We start from the raw sequence: 22,214 nt of genomic DNA on the forward strand, positions 1-22,214 counted from the left end.
CTCTTTGTCTTAGTTCTTTATTGTCTCCAACCAGATAGCTTCACTGGTAAAATAGTTTGCATCGGCAAAAAGCTCGAAGTTCAATTTATGTACTTAGCATTAGATACAACACAGCCTTAAAATTGTCCGTATCTGTGATGCTTATCAAATATCACAATATTCTAAGTTTTCGACTAAATACGTCGTCAGTGCAGGAAAAATGTAGTGTTTATGTCGATTACCACAGTGTTTTATCAAGTTACTTTTGACATATATTCATAGAACTGTTGTCTACAAAACATGCTTCTGACCTCTGATGTATATGTCAGGGGGAGGGGGAATGAAACCGATGTATCACTAGAAAAATGTAATGGTCTACAATTATTACATACGATTTGGTTCCCGTTGTAGGTCAGTACAAAACGCTCTAAGCCTGAAGGTAAGGTATAATTATAGGTCAAGATTGTTAAAATCTGCCTTGTCTCATCTTCAGTAAAGAAAAAGATACAAATTGTAAACAGCAGCAATCGAGGAATACCAGTTCGTATGTATTCCCATTACTGACCTATTTCCTTTGGGAGAATGCCAGAAGAAGCCTGTCATATTGTCTCCGTTGTTCTACCATCAAGCCGTGCCGATGTGCTGCGCGATATCCCACCATTCTCTTGTCCCAATTTTAAGTCGTATGATAGGCGGCTTACAGCACGGCGTCGTGGTTGTCTTCTGAGCGCCCGTCTTCACCAAGCGCTGCAAACTGTGATGTGAACTGCTAGAATAGTAGACACTAGTGATGTCATTCACACATCGGTCACTCCCAGAGATTTATTTAAAAATTCCAATGACGAATTACGCCATAATAAGTGGTCGCCTTGATCTAATAACTTGTTGCTGCTGTGGCATTCAGTCCAGACACTGGTTTGATGCAGCCCTCCACTCTACTCTATCCTGTACAAGCATCTTCATCTCCGAGTAACTACTGCAACTACATCCTTCTGAATCTGCTTAGTGTATTCATCACTTGGTCTGCCTCTACGATTTTTAGCCTCTACCCTTTCCTGCAAAACTAAATTTGTGATCCCTTGATGCCTCAGAACATCTCCTACCAAACGATCCCTGCTTCCAGTCATTTTTGGCACAAATTCCTCTTCTCTCCAATTCTATTCAGTGTCTCTTCATTAGTTACGTACCACATTTCGATAGCTTCTATTCTCTTGTTGCATACACTGTTTATCGTCCATACAAATGCTTTTAGAAACGGCTTCCTGACACTTAAATCTATACTCGAAGTTAACCAATTTCTCTTCTTCAGAAACGCTCATCTTGCCAATGTAAGTCTACATTTTATATTCTCCCTACTTCGACCATCATCATTTAATTTGCCCCCCCCCCCAAATAGCAAAAATCGTTTACTACTTTAAATGTCTTGTTTCCTAACCTAATACCCTCACCATCACTTGATTTAATTCGACGACCTTCCATTATTCCCGTTTTGTTTTTGTTGATGTTCATCTTATATCCTCCTTTCAAGATGCTGTCCATTCCGTTCAATTGCTGTTCCCAGTCCTTTTTTTCTGTAATAGAACTACAGAATCGTCGGTGAACCTCAAACTTTTTATTTCTTCTCTCCAAATCTTTCTATTGTTTTCTTTACTGCTTGCTCAAGATAACAATTTAATAACCCTGGAATAGGCTAAAACCCTGTCTTACTCCCTTCTCGACCACTGTTTCCCTTTCGTGCCCCTCAATTCTTATAACTGCCATCTGGTTTCCGTTGAAACTGTAAATAGCCTTTCGCTCCCTGTATTTTACCCCTGCCACCTGCAGAATTTCAAAGAGAGTATTCTACTCAATATTGTCAAAAGCTTTCTCTAAATCCATAAATTACATACATGTAGGTTTGCCTTTCCTCAACTCATCTTCTACCAGAAGTCGTAGGGTCAATGTTGCATCGCGTGTTCTACGTTTCTACGGAATCCAAAGTGATCTTCCCCGAGGTCGACTTGTACCAGTTTTTCCATTAGAATGTAAAGAATTCGTGTTAGCATTTTGCACCCATGACCTATTAAATTGTTAGTTCCGTTAACTTCACACCTGTCAACACCTGCTTTCTTGAAGTCTGAAGGTATTTCGCCTATCTCATACGTCCTGATCACCATATGGAAGAGTTTTGTCATGGCTGTCTCACCCGAGGCTATCAGTAGTTGTAATGGAATGCTGTGTAGTCCCGGGGTCTTGTTTCGACTTAGGTCTTTCAGTGCTCTGTCAAGATCTTCACCCAGTGTCATATCTTCCATTTATCTTCATCCATGTTCACTTCCATTTCCATAATATTGCCTTCAAGTACATCACCCTTGTATAGACCCTCTGTATACTCCTTCCATCTTTCCGCTTTCACTTCTTTGCTTAGGACTGTTTTCCCATCTGATCTATTGATATTCATAAAGGTGGTTCTCTTTTCTCCAAGGGTCTGTTTACTTTTCTGTAGGCAGTATCTATCTTACCCCAAGTGAAACATGCTTCTACATCCTTACATTTGTCCTCCATCCATCCCTGCTTAGTCATTTTGCACTTCCTGTCGATCTCACTTTTCAGACATTTGCATACCTTTTCGCTTGCTTCATCTATATCTGAGTCTACATGATTACTCTGATATTGAAAATAAAGTGCCTGGCAGAGGATTCAGTGAACCACCTTCAATCGGTCTTTCTGCCGTTCCACTTTCGAACGGCGTGCGGGAAAAACCAGCACTTAAATTTTTCTTTGCGAGCCCTGATTTCTCTTATTTTATCGTAATAAACATTTCTCCCTGTGAAGGTGGGTGCCAACATAATGTTTCCGCAATCCGAGGAGAAAACTGGTGATTGAAATTTCATGAGATCCCGTCGCAACGAAAAACGGCTTCGTTTTAATGATTGCAACTCCTATTCACGTATCATGTCTGTGGCACTGTCTCCTCTTTTCGCGATAATATGAAAATAGCTGCCCTTCTATGAACTTTTACGAAGACATCCGTCAGTCCCACGAAGCCTCCCTATGGTTCAGTTGCACTCGAGATGACAGAGGAGAAACTGCAGAAGAAACTACCATTCCGTTGCAATAAACAAGGTCATCCTCCCCACCCCCCACCAGTGTAAGTAGGGGGGGAGGTCATCCTTAAACTGTTGGGGGGGGGGGGGGTTAACGCACAAATATTGACGATACTTTGGTAGTGTCTAATCTCGTAACGAAGGTAAAAGATTGCACTGTCTGGGACCAAATTAGTACTAGCAACCAATATAATAACATTATCATTGGGAAATAGGGAGTGCCACTGGGACGTGGGGTGGGAAACACAAATCAACTAAAACAGGACCGATTGGGACCGCTTGGTGAAGGAGTGTGACATATCGATATTGCCAGAAGGTGACGAGAACATGGAAGAATATGCCAAGGAACTGGTGAAAGCAATCATCAGGGCGGTGAAGGCAGCTGTACGAATCAGGAGGAGAGCCGTTGCGGTCTCCCCAACACCATTGTCAGCCCAACAGGGACAGATGCGCCAGTCTGTAAGGATGGCGATGAGGTACTACCAGTGAAGTGTGTTTTGGCAAGAAAAGCAACGTTGGTTGCATATTTACAGGAAGGCAAAAAGAACAGTTTCGACAGCAGCTAAGGGCAGTCAGTTTGAAGAGTTGGGAAAAATATGTTCAAAGCCAACTGGCTACAGACCTATGGGGTATCCCAAATAAGTTAGTAATAAAAACATAAGATCACCAATGGTGTTGTCCACCGTCAGGGTTGGGATGGGGGCCAGACGACGGGAAGTTGGCGGGAGACTGCCGAGGTCCTCCTCCAGGTCCTGTTGCCTGACGACAGAGAAGAAGATTTTGTGTTATCAGAATAGAAAACCAACAGGCGTATGAAAATAATAGTATGGTTTATCCCTTCTCTGAAGTGGAGGTCGGTGCCCAAATAAGTGCCCTTAAGAAGGGCAAAGCTCCTGGCTCAGACGGCATCACAGCACATTTGGTGCAATTCCTGACCCCACAGCTGGTGGCGCCTCTCACTGTTATACAATCAGTGCCTAAGGCTCAGAAAATTCCCCTCCATCTGGAAAAAGACTAATGTTGTAATAATTATGAAAGGACCAGATAAAGACCCAAACGAATCAAAATCATACAGGTCCATCGGCTTATTGGAACTGCTGGATAACTTTTTGAGACGCTGCTGGCAGACATCCTGACAGCACACCACGTATTGTGTGGGATGAGTGACAGGCAATACGGCTTCCGGTCGGAGCGATCGGCGTCTGACACAATCGCCCTGGCTGTGGAGGTTTGTGACTGAGACCCACACAAGTACATTGCCGGCCGGCGGCATCATGGTGGACATATGTGGCGCCTTTGTCAACCTGTGGTGGCCTTCTCCTGCTATTGCAGTGTCAGGGCCGCTGTGTGGCTGCCTTAGGAGCTATTGTGAAGAAAGGGAACTCTGGCTATCGTCCCCTAGCGGGAAAATCAGTAAATATTTAACAAAGGGGTGTCCACAGGGCTCTGTCCTGGGGCCACTCTTTTGGGACGGTAATGTAGAACGTCTCTTGGACAACTTAAAGTACAGCAGTGATGTACTAGACGTTGTAGCATACGGAGACCACCTCCTCCTGCTGGTTGGCGGTCGTAGCAGCGAAGACTTATAGCCGAAAATCGAAAGGGCTAGAGCCATCCTGACCCCATAGTGCCGCACAGCAAACGTAACGGTAGCACCTAGCAAGTCCACGTGCTTCCTATTAAAACGACAACTTGCAAGAAACCCTGCAAAATAGACGACCCACCAGTTTTTCGGCGCCGTGAGGCCCGATACGTAGGTATAATAGTCGACGAGAGGTGGAACTATACATCACATATTGACACTAACTCAAAGATCCCTGGAAACAATAACATGATTGGGATCGCACACAAATGTTTCCACCTACCAGCCTCTCAAAAAGTTATCCAGCAGTATACTAACTACGATGGTAGGACACAGGCCAGGAGTCTGGGCACACAGGCTCATGAGGGTCATGCCTGCCATGGCCGCAAGAAGAGTGCAGCGAAATATGCTCCTGGGTTCTATAGGGGCATACAGGACAACTTCTAGGGGAACACTACTAGTATTAATGGGACTTTGTCCTCTTGATACGAAACTTGGAGAACAGGCGGCGCCGTATTGTGTGAAGAAAGAGAAAAGGGACAAAATAGTTGAAATAACAGGGACTTACATAGGGGACAAACCAGGAATTAAAAGAAGGGGGGCGGGATGAGTTATCGCAGGAACAGTAGGATAATGAAGAAACGGAACGAAGAACACACGAGTTGCTGCCCAACAGTAGGAAGCATCTACAGCTTAAATACTTCAAACAAACTAAGAGGACTGCTGCACTTTCTTACTAAACATGTACCCTACCCGGCATACCCATGCCACTTTGGGAAGCGGACTACACCAACGTGTGACTGTGGTGCCGTACAGGGCACCGTAGACCATGTGGTGTAAGAGTGCCCCCTCTTCGACGACATAGCAGCACAACTTACACAACTTCCTAATCACGTCACGTACCACCTGCTCAGGCAAGAGAACATCATTCACATTCTAAACTAACTGGCAAACGAAATACCCAGAAAGTTTTGAAACAGCTCCAAAGGGACAATCAATAGTAAATAAAACATAATTCACACTGCGTGCACCTGTCCTCTTCCTCCGAGGCGTGGACCTTCGCCAGCAGCTTCAAGGCCGGAATCCGCCACTTTGCGGTTTCGGAAGATGGTGTACATTCCAACCGGTCATGACACGCACCAGAAATGACAGTAGGAATAAGAATCAGGTTATATGTAGGATAGGATAGGATAATTCCACTAGGACAAAACTGCATGGATTCCAATATTTTTGGCCAGTCCGGTGCCAGGGGCATACCCACTGGGATTAGCTCGGTGGGCACGGACGAGAACGTAAGTTTATAATATGCTGGCGCACCTGTAACGCTGCAGGTAGTGTAGATTAGTTTAAGTAAAGATAACGTAGCATATAAGGGGAACACAGCAGTAGCAAACTGGTCCCAAGAACGCAGTAATAAAAGAAACATGTAGTATAGGATAGTAGTAAAACTTAGCAATGCCTACATTGGAAATCGTAGTAGGACGAAAAAACCTTTAGTAATAACAAGATTAGCTGCAGTATTCGTTATATAATGTATTTAGGTAATGGGTTAAATACGTATCATGTAGTTTCCTGAATAAAGAATTTAAAAAAATACTGCACGATACGGCGGCCAAGCGACGCGTTAGCAGTCTCTTTAGTAGACCTGCGGCACCTTCTAAGTCGTTGGTTTGCTGTAGCTACAACACTATTTATGTGATCGTTCCAATTTGGATTATGTGTAACTGTAATCGCTAAGTATTTAGTTGTATTTACAGCCTTCAGCTTTGTACGACTTATCACTTAATCTAAATTTAGCGGATTTCTTTTAGAACTCATGTGAATAACGTCACGGTTTTATTTATTGACGGTCAATTGCCGGTTTACGCACCATAGAGATATCGTATCTAAATTATTTTGCTATTCATTTTAGTCACCTGATGACTTTACAAGATGGTAAATGACAGCATCATCTGAAAACAATCTAAGAGGGCTTCTCAGATTATCTCCTGTGTCGATAATATAGATCAGGAATTACAGATGGATTATAACACTTCCTTGAGATACGCCGGATATTACTCGATGACTTTCCGTCTATTACTACGAACTGTGATCTTGCTGACAGGAAATCACGAATCCAGTTGCACAACTGAAGTCGTAATCCATAGACACGCAGTTTCGTTAGAAGACGCTTGTAAGGACCGGTGTCAAAAGCCTTCTGGAAATTGAAAAATATGGAATCAATTTGACGTCCGCTGTCGATAGCACTTCATGATTATAAAGAGCTAGTTGTGTTTCAGAAGAACGATATTTTCTGAATCTGTACTGTCTATGTGTTAAAAAATCGTTTTCTTCGAGGTAATTCACAATGTTCGAACACAGTAGATGTTCCAAAATCCTACTGTACATTCATGTTACTGACATGGGCCTGCAATTTAACGGAGTACTCCTATATCCATTTTAGGGTACTCGTGTGACTTGAGCAACTTCCAGTCCTTAGGTACTAATCTTTTTATGAGCGAGCGGTTGTATATAATTGCTGAATATGGAACTACTGCAACACCATACTCTGAAAGGAATCTGACTGGTATACAATCAGGACCGGAGGCCTTGCCATTATTAAGTGATTTAAGCTGTTTCATTACTCCGAGGATATCTACTTCTCAGTTTCTCATCTTGGCAGTTGTTATTCTTTGCAATTCAGGAATAATTACCTCGTCTTCTTTGGTGAAGGAGTTTCGGAAAACTGTGTTTAATAACTCTGCTTTAGTGACTTCACCGTTGTTATATCGCAGTGAAAATATTGATTGCTTCTTGCCACTGGTGTGCTTTATGTTTGAACGGAATCTCTTTGGGTTTTCTGCCGGATTTTGAGATATAATTTCGTTGTGGAAATTATTAAAAGCATCTCGTATTCAAGTAAGCGCCATATTTCGAACTTCTGTAAAACTTTGCAAATCTTGGGGATTTTGCGTTCTTTTAAATTTGGCATGGTCTTTTCGTTGCTTCTGCAACAACGTTCTGACCCACTTTGTTTACCATGGGGTATCAGTACCATCACTTATTAATTTATGTGGTATATATCTCTCAATTGCTGTCGATACTATAACTTTGAAAACATTTCACAATTATTCTACACTTACATGATCAGATCGGATGGAGTGAAGCCTGTCTCTTAAAAAGGCGTTAAGAGAATTTTTATCAGCTTATTTAAATAGATATACTTTGCGTTTCTTTTTTATGGCTGTAGGTGTTACGGTATTCAGCCTAGCAACAACTGCCTTGTGGTCGCTAATCCCTCTATTTGTCACAATACTCACTGTTAGTCCAGGATTATTGGTTGCTAAAAGATCAAGTATACTTTCGCAACCATTTACGCTTCGAGTGTGTTCATGTACTAATTGTTCAAAATAATTTTCAGAGAAAAGCATTTAGTACAATTTCGGAAGAAATATTATCCCTGCCGTCGGCTTTAAACGTATAATTCTTCCAACATATCGAGGCAGATTGGAGTCACCACCGACTATAGTAATATTGTATGATTATGGTACCTATTTGAAATGAGGTTCAAGTTTTCTTTGAACTGTTCAGCGACTATAACTTGTAATTTTTTTTGGGGTGGGGGGAGGGGGGGCCGGGTTAATAGTTTTATGCTATTGTCAAGAACAAGCTCTACCCATATTATTTCGCAGGAACTATCTTCCTTATTTTCACTACAAGGTAAACTTCTTCTGACAGCAATAAATACTCCTCCACCAACTGCATTTAGTCTATCCTTTCTGAACACTGTTAGGTCGTTGGAAAAAATTTCGCCCGAACATATTTCTGGCTTTAGCCAGCTTTCCGTTCGTGAAACTATTGGAGCTTCAGTGCTTTCTATTAGGCCTGGAGCTCTGGTTTTTTCCCACCACTGTTACGACAATTTACAACTACAATACCGATCGTTTCTACAGCTACATTAATGTGTATTACCTGCCCGGTTTTAGACGGACACCCTTTCTGTGGTTTCCTGAGATCCTCTAACGTAAAAAGCTATCCAGTCCCTCCCACACAACCCCCGCTACCAATGTATCTCCTTCTTGCGTGTAGTGGACTCCTAACTCGTTAATCGGAACCTGGAAACCGACCACCTGACGGTGCAAGTCAAGGAATCTACAGCCAGTTTTATATTTTACCCCTTCATAAATTTAATTCAGTATATATTCAGTTATCCAAGACTCTTTAGTAGCCCTTGATGCTCTGCTGCCATCACGTTTTCATCTTTCAAAGCTTCCCATTGTTCTTCTTCTGAATTTCTTTCTCCTGTCATTGTCAACCGTTCTCTAACACTCTTCCTGAAACTCTATACAATCCTTGGTTCTTTCAGTTTATCCAGGTCCCAACACCTTAAGTTCCAACCTTTTTGCAGTTTCTGTGACCGATAAATCGTGGTCACAGTCAACATGTGCCCTCGAAATGTCTTACTGTTTAAAACCCGGTTCCTAAATCTCTGTCGTACCATAACATAATCTATGTGAAACCTTCCAGTGTCTCCAGGCCTCTTCCATGATTTTCAAACCAAGTATTAGCAATGATTAACTTACAACCAATAACATAAACTAAATAAAACCATTGTATTCTTTAGGAAAGGAATACTTATTCTAAATACACATGCTTAATTTACCACGTTGTTGCAAGGGATCATGATTTCTTTTTGTCCAACTCATGATGGATACAAAATGCAACTCATAGAACTACAAGACCATGGAGGACCAGTGTCCTAGTAAAAAATATCTGCTCTCTTATTATTTCTTTATCCAATCAATTTACCACCGCTATCATTATCTTTATCATCATCGTCATTATCATGAGCTATCACTCAGTGTGGGAAATAAGCGTCTTACCATCTTAAGTTAAACGCATTTAAGTTTATTCCACTCTATACGCTTATTTAACATACAGATGAAGAACTCACCAAACAGAACGTAAATGTCACCCATTTCAGGCCACAATATAAAAAGAAAACAGTTAAAGCAACAACACATTGCTAGGAAAGACACAATCACGGATTTATCCATAGCCATTTTAAGTTTCCGACATCTTTTTGAACGTCACTTACTATTGTTAAGAACTGGAGTGGCTCCGTCTCTCGGTCTAGTGATATTTTGTATCTTAAATTGCTCCTATGAATGAGTTTTGCTTTACTCCTGCGCTGCTGTATGCTATTGGCAACATATGCTATGCTTTATGAGAGAGATGTTCCATCAATTTGTAATAAATATCGTTAATGTTATAACCTTCTAACATTTAGCTTTGCCAGGATGAGCACTCAGCACCTGGGGCTGTGTGACGGTTCCAGATTATTTTCTAGTTTAAAACCAACTCTCATTAAGTTCTGTTCCATTTTAATTCAAATGTTTTATAATCGTGACACCTCTGATATGGATTCTCAATCACAGGTTCTATGTTTTGTGTAAATTTCTCCAGTTGGCAAAAAGGATAACAAAAAATTCGCATTAAAATAATTTGTTAAATCTCGATATCTTGCATTACAGTTGGATAGAAATAATGCTCATTTCGAAAATGTATGGCCTCAATTACGTGAAGTTTCTGTTTGTTCAATAATGTTTATGCAAAAGAACGTTCTTATAACCTACTACTTTACTTGTAGTCGGTAACATAAATATCAGCATGTTAAGATTCGTTAGATACACTCCTGGAAATTGAAATAAGAACACCGTGAATTCATTATCACAGGAAGGGGAAACTTTATTGACACATTCCTGGGGTCAGATACATCACATGATCACACTGACAGAACCACAGGCACATAGACACAGGCAACAGAGCATGCACAATGTCGGCACTAGTACAGTGTATATCCACCTTTCGCAGCAATGCAGGCTGCTATTCTCCCATGGAGACGATCGTAGAGATGCTGGATGTAGTCCTGTGGAATGGCTTGCCATGCCATTTCCACCTGGTGCCTCAGTTGGACCAGCGTTCGTGCTGGACGTGCAGACCGCGTGAGACGACGCTTCATCCAGTCCCAAACATGCTCAATGGGGCACAGATCCGGAGATCTTGCTGGCCAGGGTAGTTGACTTACACCTTCTAGAGCACGTTGGGTGGCACGGGATACATGCGGACGTGCATTGTCCTGTTGGAACAGCAAGTTCCCTTGCCGGTCTAGGAATGGTAGAACGATGGGTTCGATGGTACGGTTTGGATGTACCGTGCACTATTCAGTGTCCCCTCGGCGATCACTAGAGTTGTACGGCCAGTGTAGGAGATCGCTCCCCACACCATGATGCCGGTTGTTGGCCCTGTGTGCCTCGGTTCCTATGCAGTCCTGATTGTGGCGCTCACCTGCACGGCGCCAAACGCGCATACGACCATCATTGGCACCAAGGCAGAAGCGACTCTCATCGCTGAAGACGACACGTCTCCATTCGTCCCTCCATTCACGCCTGTCGCGACACCACTGGAGGCGGGCTGCACGATGTTGGGGCGTGAGCGGAAGACGGCCTAACGGTGTGCGGGACCGTAGCCCAGCTTCATGGAGACGGTTGCGAATGGTCCTCGCCGATACCCCAGGAGCAACAGAGTCCCTAATTTGCTGGGAAGTGGCGGTGCGGTCCCCTACGGCACTGCGTAGGATCCTGCGGTCATGGCGTGCATCCGTGCGTCGCTGCGGTCCGATCCCAGGTCGACGGGCACGTGCACCTTCCGCCGACCACTGGCGACAACATCGATGTACTGTGGAGACCTCACGCCCCACGTGTTGAGCAATTCGGCGATACGTCCACCCGGCCTCCCGCATGCCCACTAGACGCCCTCGCTCAAAGTCCGTCAACTGCACATACGGTTCACGTCCACGCTGTCGCGGCATGCTACCAGTGTTAAAAGACTGCGATGGAGCTCCGGCTGACATTGACGGCGGCGGTGCACAAATGCTGCGCAGCTAGCGCCATTCGACGGCCAACACCGCGGTTCCTGGTGTGTCCGTTGTACCGTGCGTTTGATCATTGCTTGTACAGCCCTCTCGCAGTGTCCGGAGGAAGTGTGGTGGGTCTTACACACCAGTGTCAATGTGTTCTTTTTTCCATTTCCAGGAGCCTAGATGTCCGTAATTATGACTATCAATGCGGACGACTTAGTTGCTACATTCTACCGCATTACACTCCCCATGTGTGAAATAGCATCAGTGTAACGAGTGTACCTTTGGTACTGAAAGCCATGAAATTATGAAACGTGTTCCTAATTTGCAGATATGATATTACGTCAAGTGTATGGTTTATTACAGACACAGTAAATTCTCGAACCCGGCCTTTCCGTCTCATCATGGTTTGTTAGCTTAACCACTTGGATATCTCGCTCTCCCAAACCGATCCATCTGCCATACGTCATAGTCTAAAAAACATTTTCATCAAAAGACACAGACACTGTGGAATACAGACACTGCAGTAGTGGCAACGATATTGAAAGTGACTCCCTAGAAGGAATTTTGTGGGTTCCAGGTTGTATACAATATGGAACTAACAATGACACGGCGCTATATGATCATGTAACAGGGGAAAATCTGTCTCAAAAATATGAATGATCGGAGAGAAGTATGCGCTCTAGTACTATACGTTAAAATATCGGTGTCTTCAGAAAATACCGGTCACAAATAGTGACACTGATTCATGCAATGAAAAAATACTGGACACAGATATAAGATCCTATTAAAGCAAACTGTAGGCTGGCCTCTTGCGAATTTAATGTTATAAGAGTAGTCATCCTACAGTAGTTACTTTGGAGTACCAAACTTTTAAATATTCTCCTGTGAGTGGCTCAGGTATGTAAAGTAAAACGGTTCGTAATTCTCTAATTTCCTTTTTATAATTTTCTTTGTACAAAACTGCTTAACAAAATATAGTGTCGGTGAAAATGGGGCACAATGACTTACGTTCTGTTGAGCAGCCATTCCCCACTTGCTTGTTAAGGAAAATTCTCGCCAGACTGGGACGATGTGCGGCAATGCTTCAACAACTGAGCTATGTAGACGTGAAGCATGACACACCTGTGCTACTCTACTTCCGTCAGTATCTCCCAAATTTCACAGAAGATCTCCGGCAGTACCTGCGGGATCTGCCTCGGTGGATGAAAGAATGCTGCGGGCAAATCGCTTATCATCTTCTCAGGCTATTGTTTCTTAAATTAATTTTCTTCTACAACGTATTCTACGCTGTTCTGAAACTATTTAACAGATTAAAAATGTACAATGAAATTATCTCAGTTCGATTCCCAGTACGGTACGTAGTGAAAACCTTCCCGGAAGCTCCGGAATACAGTAAACTCCAACAGAGGATGGAGGATTGTTAAGTAAGGCGTTAATGTAGACTGTGAAGTACGAAGTAACTTTCATTTTTAATGCTCTTAATACTAGTGGTTTGTGACTGGAACAGCCATTTTATTAATTTTCTTAAGCGAAGTTGCCTTTTGGTATTAAATCAATGTCGGTATTGCAATACAGAGACCTCTAGTGGTACTCTGAGGTAATTCTACAAATGTAGTGCATTGTAGCAGTTACAATATTCAAATCAACAGTTAGCGAGGAGATTGTGCTATGTGATTGTAAGACAACTGTGAACTTTTTTGTGCTTACCATATTGAGAAGAGCACAACAATGAAAGTAAGTGCATCGAAAGTTATTGTAAAGTAAATTTGAGGTCATACTGCTGTCTTATGAGCCGTATCAAAATGAAACCATTGGAGCAGAATTGTGAGCTGGCAAAATTCAGGAATAGCGATGTGCACATATTCACGTGGCGGTTGTATCGCTACACAAGATGCGAAAGTGCAGTAGATCCATGTGAAAATATTTCTGATGTGATTATGGCTGCACGACGAGAATTAACCGATTCTCAAAGTGGAATGGTAGTTGGAGAAAAGAATGTACAATGTCAAAGTCTGGTAGCTCCTGAAGATATACTACTTCCACAGCTTCACATCAACCTTGGCCTAATGAAACATTTCGTAAAGACCATGCAACGAACAGGCAGTGGGTTTGCATATCTAGCTACCAGATTCCCCGGTCTTTCTACTGCAAAATTGAAGGAAGGTGTATTGTGGGCCCAGAAATCAAGCAGCTGCAGCAAGATGCAAATTTGAAGCACGTTTAACTAACAATGAAAAGACAGCATGGGACTGTTTGAAAATGGTATCAGAGAACTTCCTCGTAAGAAGAACCGCTACCAGCTACAAAGAAATGGTGAATGACGTAATCAAACTATGTCAACATTGGGGTGCAATGTCTTTGAAAGTACATGTGATGGACTCTCATTTAGACTACTTCACGGCGTGTTGTAGTGACGTATCTGATGATCATGCTGAAAGATTCAATAACGACATTTCTGCCATAGAAAGACGTTATGAAGGGAAGTGGGTACTTTCAACATTAGCAGGTTCTTGCTGGAATACCATTCGCCATACATGGGGAAAAGTTATGTGCATTACAATATGGTGGCTCATTTTTTCTCTGTTTTCTGTAGTTTCTCATGTCAGATATATGCTACAAAGCGTATACGCAAAGACTACTGTGTTATATGTAAGATCTCACCCTTCATTAATGTGATGAACTTATAACATCATAAAAACGTGAATTTGTTTATCAAATTTCACCTCGTATTTCCTGCACTACATGAGAAACACGAAAGAGAAATAAAATTGCGATTCCTCATAAATTATTGATGATGGAAAAAAAACTAAAAACAGTTATCAATTCTGCACTAGAAGTACAACTAGGATCACAATGTCATTTTCAGAAACAGAAATATGTTTTTTTTTTTTTGTAGAACAGATTAATTTGTTTTAGGTCTTATGACTTCATGGAATTTTCGTTATTTGGTATTGTGTCTTGGAAAAATGAGGAATTGCTTTCAAATATATCTCGTGAAATGATGATTGGATCAAACCCGTATATCCCAGTGGTTCCCAAGTGAAACTACAACTTTAAAACAATTGATTGTTTATTTTCTGCCAATTTCCTTTAGTAATCGTTGCTCACTGAGATAATAACAGTTAATTTTGTGAAAAATTTTAAACTTGTGTTCCAAACTATCTGTTTAAGTTAAGTGATTTTTTTTCTTTTTTGTCAATTTCTTATTGTATTCCTTTTTTACTATGATGATAAAGACCAATTTTCTTAATAATTTAAAAATTAAATTATTTTTTGTGACGTTGGGACACAAAGTGTTAATATGGGGGTCATTCAATAATTAAACCGACAAATTTGTCTAGGGAAAAAATCGGTAGTAGAGCAAGTTTTGTATGTATATGACTTTAAGGTGGCATCACTGGGATGAGCCCCAATCAGCTGATTTATCAAACTTGTTTTGTTTATAACCTCAAAAATACATTACAATGTGGCGAGTCCGCTTGAAACGTCCACATTAGTTGAACACCGTTCTGGTATTCGTTTTTTACTTGTTGAAGGCGAGAAACCAGTGCATATATACTGTTAAATGTCGAAAGTTTATGCTGAAGGTTCTATGAATCGCGCAAAACTTTACAGGTGGGTAGAGGAGTTCAGAAATCGTCGCAACTTAGTGACTGACGAACACCGTTCTGGCCGACCAGTTGCAGTTTCAACTGCTTCACTTGAAAGTCGAATTGGTGGCTTTTTCGTACCGACCGCCGTCTAACCGTGGACGTGATAGTTGATAAGACTCAAGCTAATACTGGCACAGTTCATAACATTATCTGCAACAAGCTCAAGTACCGCAAAATGAGTGCAAGATGGGTCCCAAAGGATTTGACGCGATTATACACGGTTGAAAGTGTGCACAGAGCTAAAGGAACGTTGCGAAAGAGAAGGTAAGCACGTCTTCAACAAAATTTTAACTTGTGATTAAATTAGGATTCATTATTATGAGCCAGAATCCAAAAGACAAAGCATGGAGTGGCAGCGCACCAACTCATTTATCAAGAAAAAATTCAGAACCCAAGCATCAGTAGGGAAAGTAATGTTGACGGTGTTTTGTAATTATCTCGAAGAACAGCGTAGAATTAACAGCCAATACTACTCAGGTTTGCTTTTATGGTAAACAAGGTGCCGCCAGCCGTGAGAGACGACGTGGGACTCAGAGGAGAGGTGTGATCAGCAAGACAACGCATGTCCTCATACTGTTTAACTAACCCTTTAAACCATCAACATAATGGACTGGGAAGTACTGCCTCATTCCCCTTGCAGTACTGATTTAGTACCTAGTGATTTCCATTTGTTTGGTGCAGTGAAGGAGATATTACGTGGGAATACTTTCCAAGACAACGAGGACGTGAAGAAATTTGCGATAAATTGGTTCAACTATCCAGATAAAGAGTTCCTTGCAATCGGAATAAGAACGCTTGTAGCCCGTTTGAACAAGTGCGTAAATGTTAAAGGGGATTATGATGAAATGTAGAAAAAATATTGTTTTGTAAAAATAAATGCTTTTTTCTCCATACCAATTTGTCTCTTTAATTATTGAATGAACCTCGCATATAAATATTATTTTCGGGTTAGAAAGAAGAAACAAGTGACTGAGATAATCTTAAGATCGACTGATAATAGACCTCCGAACCTTTCAGTGTGAAGGCTGACATTTACCTGCATATTCACCGAGCAAGATTTAACTTGTAAGATCTCCGTGACGAAACTGAGAGAGTAATAGGTGTATATCTAGTAATTATAACTTCGATGTGAAAGTCAGACGTCAGAGTGATCAAAGGGAAGTTTGCCTTGCGACATAACGTTCTTTCTATTTGCTCTAAAAATCACCCTGAGAGAAGTTTTAAAATGCATCACGAGAGTGTGGTCCTGTTGCAGCACAGCAGAGACAAGAGCTCTTAGCGGGGGGACATTTGGGGTGGGTCGTGTGCGTCGACAAAGGACCGGCCAGCAGTGAACAAAAGAGCAGTTTTTACCAAATGGTTGGCAGCGAGTAGGGGACCTCCAGTCTCGTATAACAGTGCTTGTATGGCGCAGTGGCGTCTTTTGCTACCATACTGAAATATTTCATATTTCTGTATTAATTCTGTGTATGACAAATCCATACAAATGAGAATGCTTACGCCATTCAGATACTTTTATTAAGACTTTCATATTATAAATATCATAAAACCTATAGTATTTAGTTGAACACAGTCAACAAATATACACTACTGGCTATTAAAATTGCTGCACCACGTAGATCACGTGCTACAGACGTGAAATTTAGCCGACAGAAAGAAGATGCTGTGATATTCAAATAATTAGCTTTTCAGAGCATTCACACAAGGTTGGTACCAGTGGCGACACCTATAACATGTTGACATGAGGAAAGTTTCTAACCCATTTCACATACACAAACAGTAGTTGACCGGCATTGCCTGGTTAAACGTTGTTGTGATGCCTCGCGTAAGGAGGAGAAATGCGTACCATCACGTTTCCGACTTTGATTAACATCGTATTGTAGCCTATCGCGATTGTGGTTTATCGTATCCCGACATTGCTGCTCGTTTTGATCGAGATACAATGACTGTTAGCAGAATATGGAATCAGTGGTTTCAGGAGGGTAATACCGAATGCCGTGCTAGATCCCTACGCCCTCGTATCACAAGCAGTCGAGATGACAGGCATCTTATACGGATGGCTGTAACAGATCGGTCAGCCACGTCTCGATCCCTGCGTCAACAGATGGGGACGTTTGGAAGACAACAACCATCTGCACGAACAGTTCTATGACGTTTGCAGCAGCATGAACTATCAGCTCGGAGATCATGGCAGCTGTTACCCTTGACGCTGCATCACAGACAGGAGCGCCTGCGACGGTACTAAATGACGAAACTGGGTGAACGAATTGCAAAACGCCATTTTTTGGATGAATCGAGGTTCTGTTTACAGCATCATGATGGTCGCATCCGTGTTTGGCGACATCGCAGTGAACGCACATTGGAATTGTGTATTCGCCATCGCCATACTGGCGTATCGCCCAACGTGATGGTATGGTGTGCCATTGGTTTCTCGTCTTGGTCACCTCTTGTTCGCATAGACGGCACTTTGAACACTGGACGTTACATTTCAGATGTGTTACGACCCGTGGCTCTATCCTTCATTCGATCCCTGCGAAACTCTACATTTCAGCAGGATAATACACGACCACATGTTGCAGGTCCTGTACAGGTCTTTCTGGATACAGAAAATGTTCGACTGCTGCCCTGGCCAGCACATTCTCCAGATCTCTCACCAATGGAAAACGCCTGGTCAACGGTGACCGAGCAACTGGCTCTTCACAATACGCCAGTCACTACTCTTGAAGAGCCGTGGTATCGTGTTGAAGCTGCATGGGCAGCTGTACCTGTACACGCCATCCAAGCTCTGTTTGATTCAATTCCCTGGCGTATCAAGGCCGTTATTACGACCAGAGGTGGTTGTTCTAGGTACTGATTTCTCAGTATCTATGCCCCCAAATTGCGTGAAAATGTAATCACATGTCAGTTCTAGTATAATATATTTGTCCAATGAATACCCGTCTATCAACTGCATTTATTCTTGGTGTAGCAATTTTAATGGCCAGTAGTGTATTTACAATAGTCACCGCAAATTAATAACCGCTCAACGCTTCACGCAATCTCTGCTAACGAAAGACCAGGGTCACAGTCTCTTCCAACTAACCCTGAAAGTCACACATGGAGACATACATTAATAGAATTACTGCATTTTTATCTTTTTTTATGCATATGTCTCAGATCATAGTGTCTTATACAGCAACACAAGAAAGCAGTAATGCAATTCTCACGTCTAGCCATACATGTCAATGTTACGTCTATTATAATTTTCTGAATGATAACTAAAAATGATTTTGGCCAGTGTTAAAGCCTTTGTAACTTACAAATGGTAAATGACGCGTATAATTTAACTCCACTTATAGGTTGAACGTGTAAAGTAGCATCAGTTGAGCAGGAAAAACTTAAATTTCAAATGTTTTAACGAGTATTCTTCATTATTTGTTACCAGCAAGCAATGCTCACGTTTGGGACGCAACATCGGCTCTCTCGGAAATTCGTTGAGACGGGCCTGCAGCAGACAACAGCAGTTCCTGTTATGTCAGAATTCGGTTTTTCATTGACGTGGAGTGACACATGTCTCTGGTCCTCGTCGGCCATTGTTTTTGTGCTTTATTATGTGGCTGAGAGTCGTACACCTCTAGATATTGACAGGCTGGACAGCCAACGTCGATGAACCAAAAACTTGCGCAGCTTGAATTAATGTGTAGTAATGGGCACGTCAAGCGACGATAACTTCTTTCTGTCACTCTGTCACTAATCAGCGTAGGCCCGTATCGTTGAACAACTACTGGAACACTAATCACTTCACTGCCATGAATTATGCCACAGCAGACAGGGGCACATGAACTTCTGTTTATTTACATGTTACATAGACCTCCTGAAAGATGTGGAACGAGTCAGATTACAGGATATGGTTACGTAATTAGTGTTAACATTAATAATTATATTATGTCCTAATCACGCAACTACCCGTAAAAACCAACGCTTTTTTCTTTCTTTTACAGATTATCGGTTTTTAAATTTTATTTCAACCATGAAAAGCACTTAATTTGCTACATATAAAACATTCTGTGGCGTCTGCCAGGTAATGAAAAATTTCTCTTGTTTCGTACTGAGCCATTGCCAGCTTTCATGATAGGCAGTAAACGTCATCTTTTCCTCTAGTGTTGTAGTAATGTACATCACTGTAGCTTTCAAGTTGTGATGCATTATTTATAACAAATTTCAGTAGGGAACATACAGGCTGATTGAGCTGGCTCTGCCGCCGTTGCTTTATGAAACCCGCATTTTTGTAAATGACCAGGAGAGGCATTTTTATACTGTCTCGCTCACTACACGTCTGTTTTTCTTTGTTAGAAATTTATTGTAGTTAAATTTTGTACTTTTATGCGTTTTCGTCGGAGGTCACTGTTTACGAGTTGATCAACAAAAAGTACAAATTAACCTTCCAGTTCAGCTTCACTTCACACTCATCCCCCACCAGTCAGGATTTTTACTATGTTGCACGTGACGCTAGCTCCTAGCACTGGACAAAGTTCACTACAACACGAAACTCTGCCTATTCAGGTATTCCCTGTCTGGCCCTATTATGCTACTGGATTAGCAGAGAACGTGAAAATTGCAAAACTTACGACTATGGAAATTTTACGTAACCGTTTGGTAAACATTAACAGCATAAAATAAGCAATTACATCATTGTATTCGTCAAGACTTCTGAGTACGAAACTTCTGTGATTGTAAGGGTTACGTTTGGATCGAATTGTCAACGCAGTTAGTTTTAGCCATCGTTTTTCGTACATTACCCTTACAGGTACGTTTAAATTAATAATGCTAAGGAAACAGTGGAGTATAATGGTGACATAACAGCCCGATCATTAGAGTCCAACAAAGGTCGAATATCGAAAATAATTCGTGTACTCGAAAATTTTTTTAGAGTGATAGAAGGGTGTGCCACGAACAACGTACTAGCAATCCTGACAAGTGAGAAATGAGTCTGGGAGTGGTGGTGCGTTTGTAGGTCACTTTTGTAAATTTTTCTCTAATAATTCGAAACCATGAATCCCAGTACAAAATTTATCAACATTTCATTTCGTCCTAACAAGGCCGCGTTCCTTGTTCTCTGGGTGTAATAGATCGCGGGTAGCAAGCGAGTGAATGTGAAAATCTCGCTCATGGTCAGATATAATTTTGCGGGTTGCATAATGAGACAGCGATCGGTGCACTTGAATCAGCCAGTATGTTTCTTGATAGAGCTTTTATGGCGATAAACTCCTTGAAGATGTGCCTACATGACGATTGCGGGTCAACTCTACACTTCATTCATACTGTTCGCTTTTGTACAATGAGTACATTCTTTCTAAGAGATGAGTTACCCCAGCAAATTATTCCATATGACATAACTGAGTGTAAATACGCAAACTATGTTAAGAGGTTGATTCGTTTGTTTCCTACTCTACCACTTACACCAAGAGCAGAAGTAGCTCAAAATAGCTGCTTCAACATCTCAGTATTATGTGTATTCAAGTTCAAGCTTTCATCAAAATCTGAACCCAAAAATTTGGATCATTCTGTCCGGTTTATTGCGACTCTACCTGTGCCACATCAGTTGTTGGTAAGGCTCTTCTTGTGAATGAATGTTAAACGGAATTGGACGTGATCTGTAAAATCTACCGTCCTCCGACACTGCCAGTGTGCTCCTCTAAGACGGTGACTGATAATTGCTTTCTGTATATGGTACGCAACTCTCCTACTTCTGGAAGCCTTCTTCCGTTTCTTTCGAAGTACTTCCCTCGATGAAATGTAAGTTTTCGTACGAAACATTCTGTTGGAACGACTGATTTCTGCATTGCGAGTGGCCTACCATTTCTCTTAACAACGTAGTGAGCTTTTCTGTGTCAGAGACTGACTAGTCGATGGTCGTGGAATTATTTCAGCAAATTGTGCGTGCTGCACGCAATGCGGTGATTATTTTTTCCGTTGTGTGAACGACTCAGGACAGTAGGCACTGATGAGGATACCGATACTGTGTTGATGCTTCCACTTGTTGCTACATATCGGAGAGATTGTAGTATCGATGTTACCTTGGCAGATGTCCGCTTTGGCGTAATTCTCACTTCTCCTGTCTTGTAAAGTGATAGTGTCGCCTCTAATCGGCTGCCACAGAATCAGTTAATACAATATCATGATGTGGAGTTTCAGTACGATCTCTGGCACCAAAGAGTCATCTTGTATTGTTGTATAGAGTTGCGAAAACTCCTTGGGAAATATAAATCAGGAAGTGTTTCGTGGCATCCCATTTAAGCAGCCATGCATTACATTATGACAGTGTTAATTTTACAAACTCTTTTCATTGGACTGTCATGTTTCTTGCTTGGGATAACAGGGAATCTTAGGGAGAATTACTGCTGTGAACGGCCTGTATATTAAAATTCAGCTGCCAATTTCATTTTTTATTTTTTATTTATTTTACAAATACATTTCTTTATATATTTATTTATGTGCTACATCATGTGATCGTACATCTAATGTATTGCTCTATTAAGTGTACTTCGTAACATGAATATTAATACTATGAACACAAGTTATGACCTACTTTCGTTTTATTCTTCCTCAATGAGGTTCTGGCTGATCGTCTTGTCTATTTTCACACAATGAGGCAGAAATCAGTTTCGCGTAAGGAGTTTTATGGCCATCGTTAGGCATCTTCAACGACACATTAATCACGGCACCAAGTAAATACATATCACAATTACAACTTCTGTAAGTTAGCGCTTCCGCACGGAAAACAGTAAACCTGAACGCTCCGCTGTTGGAACAGTATCCTTCAAGGCGCTCACACAATGCAATTACCAGAAAATCATCCCCATAAAAAATTAAATATCGACAATTTTCCTAGAAAACCCCGGTGTAAATATTTAGTTTCAGAAGATTACCATAACAAAAACTGACTGTCTGGGAGCTATACAAGGTAAGAATGTTAGAGCAAATACAATAAATGCAAAGAATACGTTCGTTTTTCCTCATATTTTCATGGAGTA

This window comes from Schistocerca gregaria, chromosome 7 (genome assembly GCF_023897955.1).
Source record: "Schistocerca gregaria isolate iqSchGreg1 chromosome 7, iqSchGreg1.2, whole genome shotgun sequence".
In the NCBI taxonomy this organism is placed as follows: domain Eukaryota; kingdom Metazoa; phylum Arthropoda; class Insecta; order Orthoptera; family Acrididae; genus Schistocerca; species Schistocerca gregaria.